Raw genomic sequence first — 18,172 nt, 5'->3', positions numbered from 1 at the left:
ACATTCGGCATAGTAAAGAGGCAAAGGCTTTGGACCGCCTTGCTGCTGCAGGGACCAACAAATTGCCAAGGAGGTCCAGAAGCTGAGTACTCAGCCAGTACTGTTTTGCCCTGCCTGTGCGCTTAGTTGGCAGCTTTCCCTGGCCATGCAACTCATGAAGTGGTGCTGACCCTGATTTCCAGAAAAGTGCTTGTCAGTTTAAAAGAGAAGAACTGGTTTTCAGTGGGGAGTTGGAAGGGCGACGTTCTGCTGCTTTGGGGGACTGCCCGCTGGCTTTTCTGGTGCGGTGACCCTTCTGTCTCGTCTCGCTCTGAGAGCTCCGCGAGGTCCCTCTTGACCCTCCCTGTGTGGAATAGCTACAAGATGCTGCTGCAGAGACTACTGGACTCTGACAGCCAGGCAGGGGTTAGGCCAGAGCCCAGATGCCCTCGGGAGCAGAGCGCAAAGCCAGAAGCCCGTTGGCTCCCCCACGAGATGTGGTTTGGGACCAGTGTTCCCTGCTGCTGCTCTCCGTGTCCTTCTTGGCTGCCTTAGCCCCTCTCCAGCCTCCACTCCCATTGGCCCAGCATGGCTTTGGCTGCTCTGGGTCTGCCCTTACTCACGGTCCCTGTGGCAGTCGGGTGTCCTTCTTCTGCCTCCCCTCGCCCCCTCCCCCGGCTGCCTTCACTACAGGGGCTTTCTGATGCACTCAATGGCCTCACAGGGCTGCCACAGCAGCGACCGCACTGTCCCAGCCCTGGGTCGCCTGTGGCCTCCCTTTTCCTGCCTCTAGCCAGCTAAACCCTGCCGAGGGGCACTTTGCCCTGGCACTCCGTGCCCTGGTGAATGTTGCAAGCCTGGCACGCAATGGCTGCTCCTTGCTGGACGAGACAAAGAGGAAAGCACTTGAGGTGCCCGGTTAATGCTGAAGAGCCATGGTGATCGCAGGCAACAATGGTTGCTCGTGGGCTCCAGTCCGCCTCTCCAAGCGTGCTCCAGTGGCGCAATGGGCCAGCGCGCAGTACTTATACAGCAGTGCTAAGCGGAGGGATGCTGAGGGTGAGTTCAAGCCTCACCTGGAGCATGGGCTTTTGATCATGCAGTGCCTCCTCTTCCCTTGGGCGGTGCAGCTTCCTAGCAGTGACATCTGTCTCAAGCCAGACATCCTGGGACCTGCCAATACAGACACCTTGGAACACCAGAAGCGCTCGGGGCCGTTCCAGGCTTGACCTGGGCTCTGCCCGCATAGCACTCGGTTTGGGGCCCCGGAGGCAGAGCTGGGCTCTCCTCCCTTCTCTTCCGCAGAGGATCCAGACCTCTTCTCTTCCGCAGAGGATCCAGAGGGTTTCTTTCCCACAGCCAGCTTACAGCTTGGCCGGAACAGGACTTAAGGCTTCCAGCATGGTGGCATAACCTCAGAAAAGTCACACGCTCCCCCTGAAGAAAAAAAAAAAGCGACTTCTTTCTCCCAGGGAAGAGCTACTTGTGTTGGGGGTCTCTATGGCGTGGGATGGCAGTTGCGGGTGGGCTGGGGCTGCAGGGCAGTTTGTGTGTGGAGCTGAGAGTGCCCTGACTGCAACACGGAGAGCAAGGGCAAGGGAAAGGAAAGGTGAAAAGCTGGGCACTTTCCAGGCAGACTCTCTCAGTTCTCAAGCTTGGCCTGGAGAATGGAGAAGCTTGACTGCTTTCCCAGAAGCAGGGGTAGCTGTCACGGCAGCCCCACAGCAGAAGACACTGCACGATCACTAGAAACCAGGAAATCATTTTAGGCACGAGCCCACTGAATGTTTGGAACAGAGAGCACAGAAGAGCTTCCTAGGCCATGGCATCTTTGGAAACAAACCCACTGGCCTACCCTTGCGGGTGCCTCCCGTGTCTTTTCCAACTCTCCTTTTCACCCGGCGGGCTTTGCAAAACCATTGCTGTGACTCGGATTCGGCCACAACGCAGAGTACTAACCACTATACGATCACAGCTGCCCATGTGATTGCCTTTCCTCCTCGGGCCATTTGTCCCTCCTGCCTCCTGCCCTCCTGCCTTCTGCCCTCCTGCGGAGCAGCCAGAGCTGTCAGGTGACGGCAGGCTAGCAGGGAGAAGTCAGAAAATGCGAGTCTGTGTCCTTGCAGAGCAGCACCCGAACAGCGCAAGCCCTCATGTGCCTCCCTGGGAGAGGGGAGGCAAACTCACACTCTAGATTCACCTTTTCAGAAGTCTCAGTTCTTGGGGATGGCAAAGAACTGGACTGAAGGAAGTTACGGGGCATGTCCAGGGGCTGGCGATGAGGAAAGGACAACTCTGCAAAGAGCGGCCCCGCGTAGCCAGTGGACAGAGGGTGGTGTAGGGGGGAAGGCAGGTGCATATCACAGGGGATACGAACTGCTCCGTGCCCAGCCCTGGCTCTTTCTGCTCAAGTGTCCCCTCCACCACGCACCCTGGGGTGCAGTGTGAGCCTGTGGGCGCACCTCCACAAAGAGCGACGGTCCTTTCCCCACTTGCTCTGCTCCTGCTGCTGGGAGAGGTCCTGGCGAGAGGTTGCAGCTGCAGGAGTGCTGCGCTGGGTGGCGGAGGTGGCTCAGCAGAAGGGAGCTGCTCCTCGCCTGAGCTACGTTGCAGCCATGCCCGGCCCTGGCCGCCATGCACCTCGCTGACCCTGCCCTTCCCTGGCTGACCGGGCTCCAGAGCTTGGCCTCAGACCCGTCTCAGCACTTTGGACTTGGCTGGCAACCACTGCTCTGTGCCTGGCCCTCGTTCCTGACACTCAACCAGCTCTCCCTTCTTGCTCGGGTGCTGAGGGCCTGTGCCCTGCCAGGGAAGTCCCTGCCTCACTGGCCTTGCTATGTCCCTCGCAGCCTGCTTGCCTGCCCTCGGAAAGCAGCCCGCTCCCACTGCTGGCTGCCACCTGCAGCAAGAGCGTGCTCACGTTTCGCACTGTGCTGCAAGGACAGCCGGAAGGGGCATCGGTCCCCTGGCGAGAGGCAATCCAGACTTCCCCCAGCCCAACCCATGCACCAGGACAGGAGTGTTGCAGTCTGGTGGGTATAGGTGAGTGGTGCAAGGAGCTGGATTTTGGCTCCGGTTTCTTGGAGAGGTGGGTTTGAAGCCCGTGCTGTCGGGCTTTGTTGTCTCAGGCTGCTGTGATTTGTGCCCAGCTGTGATTTTCTGCTCAGGGACTTTCCAGGTGCAAACCTGTGTCCAGCAGTGACCAGCCTCCCCGCCGACCGCCACCTTGCACTCCCTGGGCCTTCCCACTGCAGGGTGCCTGCTGCCCAGAGGCTCTGGTTGAGGGCCTCGTTCTCAGAAAGAAGGAGGAATGCCTGCAGAGTTGCCTGGGAAGGCTCGGGCTGCCACGGCAATTTGTCTTCCTGACCGGCTGTGGGGGGCTGTGGTTGGAGGGGTTGGTCCCCTGCAGGGCAGGGCTGGTGCCCACCGGTGGGTGCACAGGCAGGCTGGGCCTCTCCTCCCTGGTGGTCTAGTGGTCAGGATTCGGCACTCTCACTGCCGCGGCCTGGGTTCGATTCCCAGCCAGGGAAAGGCTTAGGGTTAGGGCTAACCCTATTGCCACAGCAAGCGAGGCCTTTCACCTGGGGGGGCAGCGTGGAAGGAAGGGGACCCTATCAGACGCACAGGAGCTCTGAGCAGGCACGAGGAACAAGGCGTTTCCTCTGTTGCAACAACAGCCATCCTGGGCTTGCCTGTGCAGCCAGCTCCAGGGCAGCCCTGTCTTCTGCCAAATCCCCTTGCAGAATACCCTTTCCTTAGGGCTCCTGGGAGGCGCTGGGTGACAGAGAAAAGGTCTCTGGGTCTGCGGGACGTGACTCACCTGCCGCAGGAGCTGCCTTGTCTTTCAGTCCTAAGATCCCTGCACTACCCAGTCCCACAGAGGCAGGAGCAGGCGACTCTGCAGTGAAGCTTTGCTCTGCACATGCCAATGAGAGACCCTTCCCATGCTTCCTGGTGCAGACGGGGCCAGAAGGCCCAGGGAGGAGCTGAAATGGGCTCCTGGGCCCATGGGCAGGGTGTGTGGAGCATTGCTGGTCAGGGCCACTGAGGCCCTCAGGGCCCTGACAGCACCCAGGTGTCGCGTCCTGCTGCTACGCCACAGGGGACTCGCAATAACAACCAGTGCTTAGGCCCTGCTGATAGTCACAGCCTGAGCCAGCCCTTGGTTCTGTTACGTCCTGGACAACTCCGGTCACTTTGAAAGAAGCCCTGGAAACAAGCCCACCTGCCCCCCACACTCAGCCATGGCACAGGTGTTCCTCAGTGCAGCGAGATGTTGGTGCACAAGGGGTGGCGCTTAACGCTCCCAGACCCGATTTTGCATTCGCACGGCCTTTGGCACGGTTTGGAGACGGTCCTGGCGGACTCTTGGACAGTGCCCGGGGGGAAAGGAAGTAGCCGTTGCTGAGAGCACAGCTCACCGAGGCAGCACACAGGTGCAGCAGTTTGAGCCAAAGGAGGCTGTGACCTCTCGCAAGCTCTAACAGGCTCCAGCGAGCTCTGTCAGCCATTCCTGAGCACAGGGCGCTTGGAGCTCTAGTTCCACCTAGAGTCGTGATGAGGGAAGGTCAAGCAGCCGTCCAGCAGGTGCCAGCGAGAGACCTGTACCACAAGCGCTGGGCCCAGTACAAGAAAGACATGGCCATGCCGGAGCGAGTCCAGCAAAAGGCCTCCGAGAGGCTTGAGGGATTGAAGCATCCGTCACACGAGCAGAGGCTGAGAGAGCTGGGATTGTTTAGGCGGGAGACGCAAAGGCCCAGAGGGGCTCTTGTCGGTGTGTCTAAATACGCGATGGGGGGAGTAAAGAAGACGGAGCCAGACTCCAGAGCCCAGGCAGACTCCAGACTCCAGAACCCAGAGAGGCTGTGGTATACCTAACCAGCACCAGCCCTTGCTTTGCCGAGGCTCCTCTTTATTCCTTCCTTCCTTTATCCCTTCCTTCCTTCCTTCAGGGCAGAGCTCAGCACAGCCCCTGCGGCCAGCAATGGCAGCGCAGCGTCCCCATCTGGGGCCACCACACTGGTGAGCTCCCCCTCCCCGCCCCCGCCATGGCTCTCGCTGCGCCACGGCGTGGGGTGGGGGCAGCACCCCAAAACAGCCAGCGCAGCTGCCCTTGGCTGAGGTGGGCAAAGCCTGGCAGGGTCTGGGGGAGGGTGTCGCGGGAGGCCTGGCAGCCTCTTGGTGACGCGGGCTGGGGTCACAGTGGGACATGCCGCATCACAGCCACAGCTCCCCTCCCGCCACGGGGCCCCTCCCTGCACTTCCCTGCGAGGCCTGGGCAAGCCCAGCTTTCGGGTGCTGCTCTCGCCACCGCTCTTCTCTGGAGGAGCTGCTTTGCAGCGCAACGAGAGGGCGAAGGCAGGCCACGCAACACTGCTGGAGCCTGCCTGGGGAAGTGCAAAGGAGGAGGAGGAGAAGTTTCCTCCTCCCCCTCCTGCTACAGGGCCTCATTGAGCGTGAGGGGGCGCAAAGATGGAGAACCTGTGGCCAGACGTGTTCCCAACGCTCAGGAATCTCAGCCGCTACGGTAAGGCTTGCAGGAGGTATTTCCTGACTGCTGTAGAGCATATCAGCTAGGAGAAGAGCTATGGAAAGGCTGGGCTCTGTGGGGCAGGGCTGGACAGGGCTAGTGGGTGCCACGAGAGACCAGTCTGCACGTCCCTTGGTGGCCCAGCGGTGAGTTTGGCAGCCGGGACTCCTGCAGGGGAGACACCTGGGGCTGCCCTGAGCCTGGGCGACTCCTGTGGGCACGGCACCGTCCTCTCACTGGCGTGGAAAGCTAGTCCCCGTTTCCCTAGCAGGCGGGTATGCCTTTCAGGCATGCCCACCTGAAAGGACAGGAGCCTCGCTTAGAAGTGGGCAGAGGTGTCCTCGCAGCTCAGCTCTGCAGCTCCCGCCACGTGGAGCGCCTTGCGTGTTCGGAATTGGGGTGGCGGTATGTTTCGTCTCACCTGCACCGGTCACCTCCTTGGTGAGCAGGGTGCTGAATGGTTGTGCGCTTGCTGACTTGGATTTTTCCCTTGCTTTCCAGAGATTGTTACCATTTGGGACAGCGTCTCTGAATACATTCTAGAGCACTTGGCAGAGAACAAGGTGGGTCTTGTGGCTCGGTCCTCCCCTCCTGAAACGCTGACGGTTTGCCTTGTCCTGACACCCCTGTGCCACGGCGTGCCGTTGCTTCCCTCCCCTGAAAAGAGAAAGAGCACCCCCGCAGGACACTGTCCTGGACAAATGTGCCACAGAGCAGCTTCTCTGGCACCGGCGGTAACAACGGAAGTCCCGATAAAGCAGAAGAGAGTGCTGGGCACTTTCTGGGCCTTCTCCCTTCTCCAGTGCCAGCATGGAAAAACCAAAGCCTGGCCCCTGTTCCAGGGTTGGTCCCTGCCGTTGGAAACCCCTCCGACTGTAGGTAGGGGAGGAATGTTGGCTCTGCTGTTGCTTTCCCAAAGAGATTTGGGGGGCGAGCCGAGGAGCAAGAGGAAAGAAAGGTCTGGAGTGTGTGCTTTCCCTAGTGCCCCATCTTGCCCTTTGCATGCTAGGGGTGGGCAGGGCCCAGGGCAGCATCTCCACGCTCGGGCAAGCCCTCGGTCCGTTTTTCGTCTCCAGGCTGCTTATGCTTGTTCCTTCTCTCCCGCTGCTGCTCTCAGGGTGTCAAGGTATTAGGAGTGGGGATATTCTATGTCCTTAAACACTACGAGTGCTCCGTGAACGGTGAGCTTTCGATTGTTCGGAGACCCATGTTCCGTATATCGGAGGTTGTTGCCAAGGAATACCAGGCCAGGTGCGCTCAAGAAGATGTTCCTGGTAAGAAGACACGTTAAAACCTTTGCCTGCCCTTGCGCCGAGCTTGAGGCGCATGCAAACTGCTCTGAAGACATGACTGAATGCCTCCGGCTGGCCTGAGAACAACTTCAGCTTGTTCAAGCTGCAGAGGCCAGCCAGGAGCAACTGCTCAGAAAGGCTCCCTGGGTGTCCTTTCCTGGTAATATGCCTTCAGCCGGGTGCGTGGGAGGGATAGGACGCTGGCCCCAAAAGCGGAGACATTTGCTGACTACGAGGCGGTGGGGGTGGGGGTGGGGGTCGGGGTGGGGGTGCGGGGGGGGTAGAAGAACCCTGTGGGCTGCTGTGCCGTCCTTGCACTTTGCTTCTTCCTTGCGTCTACTGACATGGCATAGGCTTAGCCAGAGGGCACTGGCTGCGGGCACAGTCACAATGGCCTGGCACCACGCACTTTCTCATGGGACCTGCACCCGTCTGCCCTACTTGTCCTGCCCTCCGGTAACGTGGTCCTACCAAATGGTTAGTTTCCCTTTTTTATTCCTGCACTGGCAAAATCACTGCTGCCCCCTGAGCACCTCAGTTTGCAGGCTGCTCTGACTCTTCCCGGAAGGGACTCCATAAACCGCTCCTAGGCGCTGTAGCAGAGGATTCAAGAGCCTGCTCTGAGGCAGCGCTGTCTTGCCAGAAAGTGTTGTCGCCTTGTGATTGGAGCCCGCTGCCCTGCTGCAGAGGTGACTTTGTTCCTCCTTTGCTGCTGTCTAGGTGACGTAAGAATCGTCCCTCTGAGGTACGAGGATCTATCCGTGTGTGCCCACATGCCTTTTACAACGGTGCAGTGCTGCATACAGGAGACCGTGATGGCGTTCTTTCGGGCCATCTCAAAAAGACAGGCCGTGGACTTTGTCTTCAAGGCCATTGGCATTCTCTCCGTACGAGACCAGGAAGTGACCATGAGATTTTACGATGACTTCCTCCTCACCGTGGATGGCACTGGAAAGCTGCTAGCAGCTCTGCTCGGGGTAAGTCGAGCACTTCCCCGTGCTACGCCTACTTCTTCTGGACACCTGTCAAAGGACGACTGAACTGATCTCTGTTGGCCTGCCAGGACCTTCCCGGCCAGCGGGGCAGCCACGGTCTCCAGCCACGCCAACTCTCTCTAGCGTCCGTCTCTCGTACGCAGTGGTCTGGGCGACAGAGGCGAACGTAGGACGAGCTGCCCCGCGTTAGGCCAAGGCTCTGGCTGGCCCAGCATCCCACTCTCTGTGCTAGAAATGATAATGGCGAGGCTTTTACGGGCTCAAAAGTAGGCAGTTTCTGGGGAAAGAGTCTACGACGCAGGCAGGTATCTGTGGCGCTTCCCCTCGCAGAAAGCCATGGTTGAGTGCTGGGCCGTCTGCACTGACCAGCCCTTCCCAGTGTCCCTGGCGTCCCACTGCCATGAACGGCTCTTTTCTGCCCCAGGCCTGCATTCACGCTCTGCTTGGGATGGTCACCCTGTCCCAGCCTGTCTCCTCATCCCAGCCCAATGCCCTTCCCCAGCTCTCTCGTGTGGCGCTCCCGGTTCTTACCCACTGGGCAAAGGCAAAGCAAGGGCTGGGTCTCTCTCGCTCCTCTTCCATGCTATGGATGCAACCACCCAAATCCTTGGAGAGCCTGTGAGGCTAACACCAGGTCCGAGCCAGGTGTTCTCTTTCCAGGAAGGCTCATAGCAAGCCAACCGGCAAAACCCGGCCCGCAGAGACCCTGGCTAATCGAATGCCTTCTCCTGTGCCTGACTTCTCCACTAACAGAGAAGGAGCGTCCTCGTTGACTGTCTTGACTCTTGCCCTTGCGAAACACCTGGCAGTGAGGTCCCTCAGTCTCAGCTCTGAGCTGTGCATCTTCTGCTTTCCTAGTTGAGGGCTAGCATTTGGAGAGGAAACTTTGTTTCAGGGTGTCCCCGTGGCAGCATCTGCCCTGAGCACAAGAAAGATTTGCTGCCTTTAGGAGCAAGGCAGTCATGTCGCCGGAACGCTCTCACGTACCTCTGTCTCTGTTTCAGGCCCCAGGGACGAGACCCCTGGTGGTTTCAGGAAGAGGAAGTGTGGCTTTTCGCATGGGTCCCGGCAGTGTCTTCGTGTTGCCACAGTACGTTTGTGGAGTAGGTCTCAGCTCCTGCTTGGTGAATAGGAGGAGGGGAGGCGAGATGGTCTCCAGGGGCAGCAAGGAGGCCTGGAGTACACTTTCTCCGCGTCAGGATAGGGAAGCCCTGGCCCAGACTGGTGGGGCCTCTCGTGTGCGCACACGCCGCGGAGGTCTGGCCTGTGCCTCTCCGGTTCCTCAGAATGAGAGTTCTCAAGGATGTTGCGTACTCTGCTTTGGAAAGCTATGGCCTTGGCAGGCCTTCTCAAAGCTCTCTGGCAACGGACTGTGAATGCGAGCGGCAAAGGGAGCGTGGTGCCTTTTCTGCAGCCTGGCGTCTTCTCCTTTCCAGATTTGATTTGACGCTTCCGGCTGAAAAACAAGAGGCGGAATCTCCCTCCCAGGGATCCCTGAAGTGCACTGAAGAAGAAGGGCAGATGGACAGAACAGGTCATGTCACAGCTGACTTGTGAGAGAGAAGGGAGTGTGCATGCGTGCGTGTGTTCATGCGTGTGTTCCCTTTGTCCTCAGCAGTAGGTGGTTGGAGCCCTGGTCAAGATGCGGTGCCTGGGAGAGTAGACTGCCTCTTTGTGCCTCTATTTACCCCTCGCAGCAAATCTCAAGTGACTCTGGATGGCAGGAGGTCTCAGGGTGGCCCAACAGCAACAAATGCAGCTGGTGCCGCTGAAGGGCAGTTTTGCCCCGGGGCGCTGCGCCCTGGTGGATAGCGCAAGCTTCTCTTTCACTTTAGCACTTTAGGATGTTTGGCGGCGAGGTGTCTATGCTGGAGGGGAAGGGAGGGGGGGTCTACCTCTCTGACGGATCCCGGGCACGTGAATGTGGGGAGAAAGATTGCCTGGAGATGACTGTCAACAGGCTGCTAGCGTGTGCCAAGGACGTCCTAGGGAGCAAGACCTCTTGGAGAGCGTGGCTCCAAGGGGATCAGCCTGTTTGATCCGATGCTGGAGCACATCTGCCTGTCCCAAGTGCTCACAAAGACGCTTGCTGAAGAGCCTTCTCCTTTCCTACTTCCAGGGAGTGCTCCCGTTGCGTGCCTCCTCTCTCAAGAAAGGCCTGTGCCACCCGCGTTATCTGGCGCCGGCCGTAAAAAGCAGAAGGGGCGGAAGAGCAAAGGAAGCAAGTCGTCGGCCAGGTGAGGCTCTTGGAGAAAAGGGCTGAGGGTGCCCTTGTGCTCTTGGAGTTCTTCGAAGGGGTTGCTTCTTCCGTACACTCTGTCAGTGTGACATCTGAAGGGCGGCCAACAAGTCTTTGCATGACTTGGTCTTCCTAGATTGACGGCAAGCCTGTCGCAGGTTTCTGCGAGCCTCTGGTGTCAAGCTTCTCTCTGGTGCCTTTCTTGTTTCCAGGACGGAGACTGAGATGTCGCCTGTGAGACCAGCCTCTTCCTCCAGAGGGTCTCGGAAGGCCGCCAAAGGCCGGGAGGCAAAGGACAGAGCGCGTAACAAGCAGACTGAGGGAAAAGGTAATGTCACAGCTGACTGGTGAGAGAGGTGTGTTTGTTTTCCTTTTGGCCTCCGCAGCACGGGGCTGGAGCCAAGCTGAAAAGGCGATGCCTGGCGGAGTAGGCTGCTCCTCTTGTGCCTCTGTTTACTCATCACGGCAGAGCTCAGGGGACTCCTCCTGGAAGGGGCTCTCCGGGCAGTCCTGCAGCACCAACTGCAGCAGCTGCCACTGCTGAGGGGCACTTGGCCCTGGGACTCCATGCCCTGGTGTGTCTTGCAAGCTGCTCCTTAGTTGCAGGAGTCTGTCTGTGCAGCAGCATTTAGGAATTTAGGAAGATCCCTCCGCGCTCTGCGCAGGATCAAAATCCTGCCTTGAGCTGCCAGTGGCGGAGGGGGTCTAGCTTTCCCAGGGAAGCAGCGCGCTGGAAAGTGGGGAGGAAGACCACGTGGAGATGAGTGGCGACAGGCTGCGAAGCTGTGCCAAAACGTGGCTTCCTTGTGGAGGCTGGTAATTGCAGGCCTTGTGCTGTGCATCTCCCTAAGCATGTCTTTGGGCTGGATGCGCCAGAAGAGCACGTCTGTGCATGTGAGCGCCTTAGAGATGTGCAGGAATCTGTTCCCCTTCTCGTGTGGAACTATGCCCTCCAGCCCGCAGCCGCCCCAAAGGAGAGGGTACCATGAGGTCACCAGCACCTCCCAGCCAAGCCCCGCTTTTTAAGCCTATGGGCTAGAGAAAGCAGGAGAACAGCCACAGTACTCCAGGGCAGACGGGTGCCCTGCAGAAGTGAAGAGCTGGACAGGATTCTGTGTCAGCAAGGGCCTAAGACCTGCTCGGGAGCAGAGCTCCGAGGCAATCGGGCTCTTTGATCCAAAGCTGGAGCACAGCTGCCTGTCCTTCTTGTTCAAACGCTCACAGAGATGCTTGCTGAAGAGTCTCCGCCCTTCCTACTTCCAGGGAGTCCTCCTGCTGAGCGCCTCCTTTCTCGAGAAAGGCTTTCTCCGCCCACGCTATCTGGGGCCAGCTCAAAGGGAGGGAAAGAATGGAAAACCCGGGCAAACAAGCCAGCTGCCAGGTGAGGCTCTTGGAGCAAAGCATGCCGGTGACCGTGTGCTTTTGGCATTCTGGGAAGGAGTTGTTTCCGTCGCACACGCCGTCGGTATGAACTCTGAAAGGTTGTCAACTCGTGTCACAACGACCGATGTCGATGCAAGAGGTGTTGCAGCAGCTGAGAAGTTGCAGCAAAGCTGTTCTGCTTTGCTAGACATTTCAAGGGACCTCATTTGGTTGCAGCGTAGATGAGAGCACTTCCCAGAGGAACGTGAAAGTCAGACCATCCTCCCCCACCAACAGAGAGCGGTGTCCGTTTTCCCTGGTTTTTAGGTTGGATTCAATTCACTAGAAGCCTCCCCTTTTCCCATTTCACCCCAAAACAGAGTCTTTCTGACCACCTCACGGCCTTTAGTGCCCCTAGCAGGAGGCGGCTAGCGGGCTCTGCAGGCTCCGGGCGTGGCAAATGGCACTGGTTTTCTCCTCGTGCCATCCAGAGAGGGCCCACACCTGGGCATCCAGAGCTTTCCTTAGGGCCTGTAGGGCCCTCACTCTTGATGGGATCACAAGGGCTCAAATACACCAAATGCTCCAGCAGCACCGTCTTGTGCTGCAGAGGCTGGCACGCCGCTGCTTGTGAGCACAAGATGGAGAACGGTCTCATCCGGGACTCCGATAACCTCACCCGGCTTGTGTGTTTTCAGCCTGCTGCAAACAGTTCGGGAGAGCTCCTCTCAGGTGGACGAGGACAGCAAGCAGCAAGAACCTCGTCAAGCCAGACCTCGGACTGCAATTCCTGTTTGCAGGCAGCCAAACAGGGCAGAACAGGTAAGCCGAGGAGCGGAGCCGTGGAGGTCTCCAAGTCCGAGTGGTACTGCTGCCCCCCAAAGAGCAGGCCAGGTGGCCATGGTCTTTCAAGCTTGCCTGCCCATGCCTGGCAGGGAGAAGCTGCTGCAAAAAGCCAAAGGGGAGGAGCAGCAATGTGCTGTGGTGGGGGCATGCCTGGGTCACCCCCTCCCTTGAACTTGCAGGGAAGAAGGCCAACCACAGGCGGGGCTGTGTTTGCAAGAGTGTAGCCAGCCGAGTGAAGGACGCCACGAGTCCTCTCTCTTCAGCCCTTGGGAGACCTCACCTGGAGCCAGCCCTAGGTCCAGGGTGGGGCTCGACCATGCAAGAGAGGCTCTGGAATGCTGGAGCAAATCCAGCGGAGGCTCCCAAGCTGGCCAGCGGGCTGGAGAACCTGGTGTCCAAGGGAGAGGTGGAGAGGACTGTGTTTGTTCAGCCCATAGAAGAGAAGGCTCAAGGGTCCATCTCCTTGCTGTCTGCAGCTACCCGGGGGAAAGGCTAGAGGTAACTTAGCCAGCTCTTCTCAGAGGCGCACAGTGACAGGGTGAGAGGCACAAGACGTAGAGTTGCAAAAAGGCAGATTCCGGCTAGCTGTTGGGAGGCGCGTTTCCACCATGAGGGTGGTCAAAGTTTGGAACAGGGCCCAGAGAGGCTGTGGGACTTCTACCCTTGGAGTTATTCAACCCTCAGGTGGACACAGCCCGGGCAGCCTGCTCTAACTGGCCCCGCTTGGAGCGGGGCCTTGGACGAGAGTTCTCCAGAGGTCCCCTCCAACCGACCCCGTTCAGTGGTTCCGTGCTGGGGTCTGACTGGTGGAACCCCACGGGAGCGTTTGATTTCACGGTTGCAGCGCTGAAAAACGGTCATTCCTTGCCCTCATTCACCCTGTCACGAGCGATGTCAGCAAGAGAGAATGGAGCCAGCAAGCAACGGTGGTGAATCCCGGCCAGGGTCCCTGCCTGCGGCAGTGCTTGGCATGGGGGTTTCTGAGGCCAGAGCAGAGCAAGTGTGCGGGAGGACGCACAGGCCCCACAGTTGCTGGCTTCTCCAGGGCTGAGAGGTGAGAGCGCCTGAGGGAGGTCAGAAGCAGCCTCAAATTTGTCCTCTGGCCCCAATGCAGGCTTGGCGGCATCAGGAAACGCTGCCCGAGGTTCAGCCACACTCACCAGTGCCGTGGCTTGGGAAAGAGGAGAGCGCTGCTGCCTTCCTGCCCCGAGCTGAGGAGAAGAAGAGGAAGCCAGAGAGGCTGCCGCGGCTGCGCAAAGAGTAAGTGCGCGCCAGGCCCAGCCCCGGCCTGGAAAACTGGAGTGGCAGCACCTGTCCGAGGTGTGAGGAAGCCCATCTTGGGAGCCATGGGGCTGGGTATGGCGTCCCCTGATTTCTCCTGGCATGGCAATGACCTGGGCTGGACCCTGGTGCCAGGCAGCCCCAAGCTGCATTGCCACTTGAAGGCTGTGGGTACCACCAGCGGGAGCGTGCGTGCAGGGGCTGGTCGAGGGGAGAGGCAGGAGGGCCTCAGCCAGAAGGGGAGAGGGAACTTTCCCTGCTCTTGCAGGCAGCTTTCTGTACGAGCAAGCCACACCCTGCAACTCTTGGAGACTTACCAAGTGCGTCGGGAAGAGTGGAAGCAGAGGGTAGAGCTGAATCGGCAGCGGAATTCCCAAGAGAAGCACTTCCTCTGGTAAATTTCTCCAGCTGGGGGTGCTGTTTCCCCTTCCCCTGCACTGGCCTTCCCTCCACACCCAGGAGCACCCAAGGGGAGGGGAGGGGAAGGGGGTCCGGTCTTTCCCTGGCACCCCTCGTGGGAGAGCAACAGGCTTTGCAGGCTGTGGCCTGGGAGCAGGCACCCTTCCAGCCCAGGGGCAGGGGTTGGGCACTCAGCGGTGGGCTTTCCCTGTGGGACCAGAAAGTTGTGGCTGCCGACGATGAAAGGATTCCTCCAGCGTTTTGGCTCTCCCTTTTCAAACCGCACGCTCCATCCTTGTCTCCCCAAGGCTCCACACCCGGACACCTTGCCCTGTGGGGATCGAGGCCGGCTTGGTGCAAAGTCCCATCCCCGCCTGACTCCTCCGCAGGCTGATTACCGGCACGTGGCACCTTGTCATGTCCTTGCCTTGGACACTAGGGCCCCTGTCCCGTTCCAGAAAGCATAGAGATGCCAGCAGAAGCAGACCCCAGAAGAACCGCCCTGCCCTAGGCCTGCAGCGTTTCCGTGCCCTTCTCCCTGTGCCTAAAACCAAACGGTTCCTTTTTAATGCCCTAGCACTGGGCAGCAGATGGCTCTGCGGGATCAAAGGGAGAGATACCAGGACTTGCTGGCTGCGCAGAAGACATGTGAACATTGCTGGAAAGTCTGGAAGCGTGGTCCTGAGCCATCTTGCTAGCTGCGGAAGCCTGCCTGGGCCTGAAGAGCGACCAGTCCCAAGGCACTGCAGCTCCAGGGCCAAGTGGAGGCCTGTCAGCGTGGGAGCTCCCTCGGCTGCTGTCAGCGTTGTCTCCATTGCGGCCATGGAGCTCTTAGCAAAGGGGATGTTGAAATCCACCTACAAGGGCCAAAGGAAAAAAAAAAGTGGCGTGTACTTGTTCACGGCTGGAGTAACCAGCCTGTGCCTCACAAAGGACAGTGCTGCAGGACAGATGAACAGAAGAGCTGTTAAACCCCCCATGTGCTCCTCCACAGTTTTTGTAGCGCCGTAACAGAATAACGCCCGTACACAGACCGCAGCATAGAGACACGCGTGCCACAGAGCGGGTGTGCAAGCAAACCACTGCCTCACTCATTCTAAGGACAGCGCGCGCGCACACACACGCGCCCCTTTCTTCCTTCATTACCCTCCCTAGGACACGCTCAGAGCTCACACCTCTCACTCCCCAAGACCCTCACGCACAGCCAGGACTGCACCGCCAGAGTGCACATGCACCAGCCCAACACATCCCTGACACTGCACACGCATCCGCACACATGCTCACGCTCTCCACACGCACAGAGACACTGCACAGCGGACACACCCCTCACACAGCATGGTGGCCAGGACACACGTACACCTGATGGGCCCACAGCCCCAGGGGTGCTATAGGAGCTGGAGCCCTTCTCCGGATTGTATGGGGAAAGGCTAAGGGCAGAGGAGGAGCTGCTGTGGGGTAGAGCGGTGCGGCAACCTGGGAGTGCAGATGCCTGGCTTTTCTCTGCAGCTGCAGTGCTCTCCAGCCAGGCAAACCTGGGATGGGCCATGTTTGTCCCTGGGCCTCCGTCGGCCCTTGGCTGCTCCTTGTGGCGGCCCCCCCAGGGCTGTGCTCATGTCCTGGTGGGCGCACGGTGTCCCCACCACCCACCTCCTGCCTGCTGCCTGGAGGTGGACGTGCCTCATTTAGACCTTCCTCCTCTCTTGCCGCATGGCTGCGGTTGGTTTTTTTAGCGCTTTCTTGAATTAGGTTTTCAAAGCAGCACCTAGTAGCTTCTTGTAAACTACAGGCAGCTCACAGCTGCTTGACTGCCCTGTCAGCCTTTTTCAAATCCTGGGCTCCTTGAAGCCTGTCCATGCGCCTCCTCTGACCCGGGAACACAGCATCTCCCTGCCCTTCATCAAACACAGGAAGGGGCTTTGTGGATCCTCCCAGAGGAGCGGGTGATGGCTGTGTCCTTTCGGTCTGTTGCTGGGAGAAGCCTCTTCTTCGGTCGTCTTCCTTGTCCCAGTAACGCCTGATGCTCCAAACACTGCACTCTCCCTGCAAGTGCTGCCTCTTACTAAGCACCTGCTTCACTGGCAGACATTCGGCGTAGTAAAGAGGCAAAGGCTTTGGACCGCCTTGCTGCTGCAGGGACCAACAAATTGCCAAGGAGGTCCAGAAGCTGAGTACTCAGCCAGTACTGTTTTGCCCTGCCTGTGCGCTTAGTTGGCAGCTTTCCCTGGCCATGCAACTCATGAAGTGGTGCTGACCCTGATTTCCAGAAAAGTGCTTGTCAGTTTAAAAGAGAAGAACTGGTTTTCAGTGGGGAGTTGGAAGGGCGACGTTCTGCTGCTTTGGGGGACTGCCCGCTGGCTTTTCTGGTGCGGTGACCCTTCTGTCTCGTCTCGCTCCGAGAGCTCCGCGAGGTCCCTCTTGACCCTCCCTGTGTGGAATAGCTACAAGATGCTGCTGCAGAGACTACTGGACTCTGACAGCCAGGCAGGGGTTAGGCCAGAGCCCAGATGCCCTCGGGAGCAGAGCGCAAAGCCAGAAGCCCGTTGGCTCCCCCACGAGATGTGGTTTGGGACCAGTGTTCCCTGCTGCTGCTCTCCGTGTCCTTCTTGGCTGCCTTAGCCCCTCTCCAGCCTCCACTCCCATTGGCCCAGCATGGCTTTGGCTGCTCTGGGTCTGCCCTTACTCACGGTCCCTGTGGCAGTCGGGTGTCCTTCTTCTGCCTCCCCTCGCCCCCTCCCCCGGCTGCCTTCACTACAGGGGCTTTCTGATGCACTCAATGGCCTCACAGGGCTGCCACAGCAGCGACCGCACTGTCCCAGCCCTGGGTCGCCTGTGGCCTCCCTTTTCCTGCCTCTAGCCAGCTAAACCCTGCCGAGGGGCACTTTGCCCTGGCACTCCGTGCCCTGGTGAATGTTGCAAGCCTGGCACGCAATGGCTGCTCCTTGCTGGACGAGACAAAGAGGAAAGCACTTGAGGTGCCCGGTTAATGCTGAAGAGCCATGGTGATCGCAGGCAACAATGGTTGCTCGTGGGCTCCAGTCCGCCTCTCCAAGCGTGCTCCAGTGGCGCAATGGGCCAGCGCGCAGTACTTATACAGCAGTGCTAAGCGGAGGGATGCTGAGGGTGAGTTCAAGCCTCACCTGGAGCATGGGCTTTTGATCATGCACTGCCTCCTCTTCCCTTGGGCGGTGCAGCTTCCTAGCAGTGACATCTGTCTCAAGCCAGACATCCTGGGACCTGCCAATACAGACACCTTGGAACACCAGAAGCGCTCGGGGCCGTTCCAGGCTTGACCTGGGCTCTGCCCGCATAGCACTCGGTTTGGGGCCCCGGAGGCAGAGCTGGGCTCTCCTCCCTTCTCTTCCGCAGAGGATCCAGACCTCTTCTCTTCCGCAGAGGATCCAGAGGGTTTCTTTCCCACAGCCAGCTTACAGCTTGGCCGGAACAGGACTTAAGGCTTCCAGCATGGTGGCATAACCTCAGAAAAGTCACACGCTCCCCCTGAAGAAAAAAAAAAAGCGACTTCTTTCTCCCAGGGAAGAGCTACTTGTGTTGGGGGTCTCTATGGCGTGGGATGGCAGTTGCGGGTGGGCTGGGGCTGCAGGGCAGTTTGTGTGTGGAGCTGAGAGTGCCCTGACTGCAACACGGAGAGCAAGGGCAAGGGAAAGGAAAGGTGAAAAGCTGGGCACTTTCCAGGCAGACTCTCTCAGTTCTCAAGCTTGGCCTGGAGAATGGAGAAGCTTGACTGCTTTCCCAGAAGCAGGGGTAGCTGTCACGGCAGCCCCACAGCAGAAGACACTGCACGATCACTAGAAACCAGGAAATCATTTTAGGCACGAGCCCACTGAATGTTTGGAACAGAGAGCACAGAAGAGCTTCCTAGGCCATGGCATCTTTGGAAACAAACCCACTGGCCTACCCTTGCGGGTGCCTCCCGTGTCTTTTCCAACTCTCCTTTTCACCCGGCGGGCTTTGCAAAACCATTGCTGTGACTCGGATTCGGCCACAACGCAGAGTACTAACCACTATACGATCACAGCTGCCCATGTGATTGCCTTTCCTCCTCGGGCCATTTGTCCCTCCTGCCTCCTGCCCTCCTGCCTTCTGCCCTCCTGCGGAGCAGCCAGAGCTGTCAGGTGACGGCAGGCTAGCAGGGAGAAGTCAGAAAATGCGAGTCTGTGTCCTTGCAGAGCAGCACCCGAACACCGCAAGCCCTCATGTGCCTCCCTGGGAGAGGGGAGGCAAACTCACA

At 58.9% G+C, this 18,172-nt stretch overlaps 1 non-coding gene across 1 annotated transcript; it reads left to right on the top strand.

Moving 5' to 3' along the window:
* Positions 1-3,437: 3,437 nt before the first annotated feature.
* TRNAE-CUC (transfer RNA glutamic acid (anticodon CUC)) lies at positions 3,438-3,509 on the top strand. Its single transcript has one exon. It is a non-coding gene; the product is annotated as a tRNA-Glu (tRNA).
* The last annotated feature ends 14,663 nt before the right edge of the window (positions 3,510-18,172 follow it).

Source organism: Struthio camelus, chromosome 10 (assembly GCF_040807025.1).
Source record: "Struthio camelus isolate bStrCam1 chromosome 10, bStrCam1.hap1, whole genome shotgun sequence".
Taxonomy (NCBI): domain Eukaryota; kingdom Metazoa; phylum Chordata; class Aves; order Struthioniformes; family Struthionidae; genus Struthio; species Struthio camelus.
This window is presented reverse-complemented; position numbering and strand designations above follow the sequence as displayed.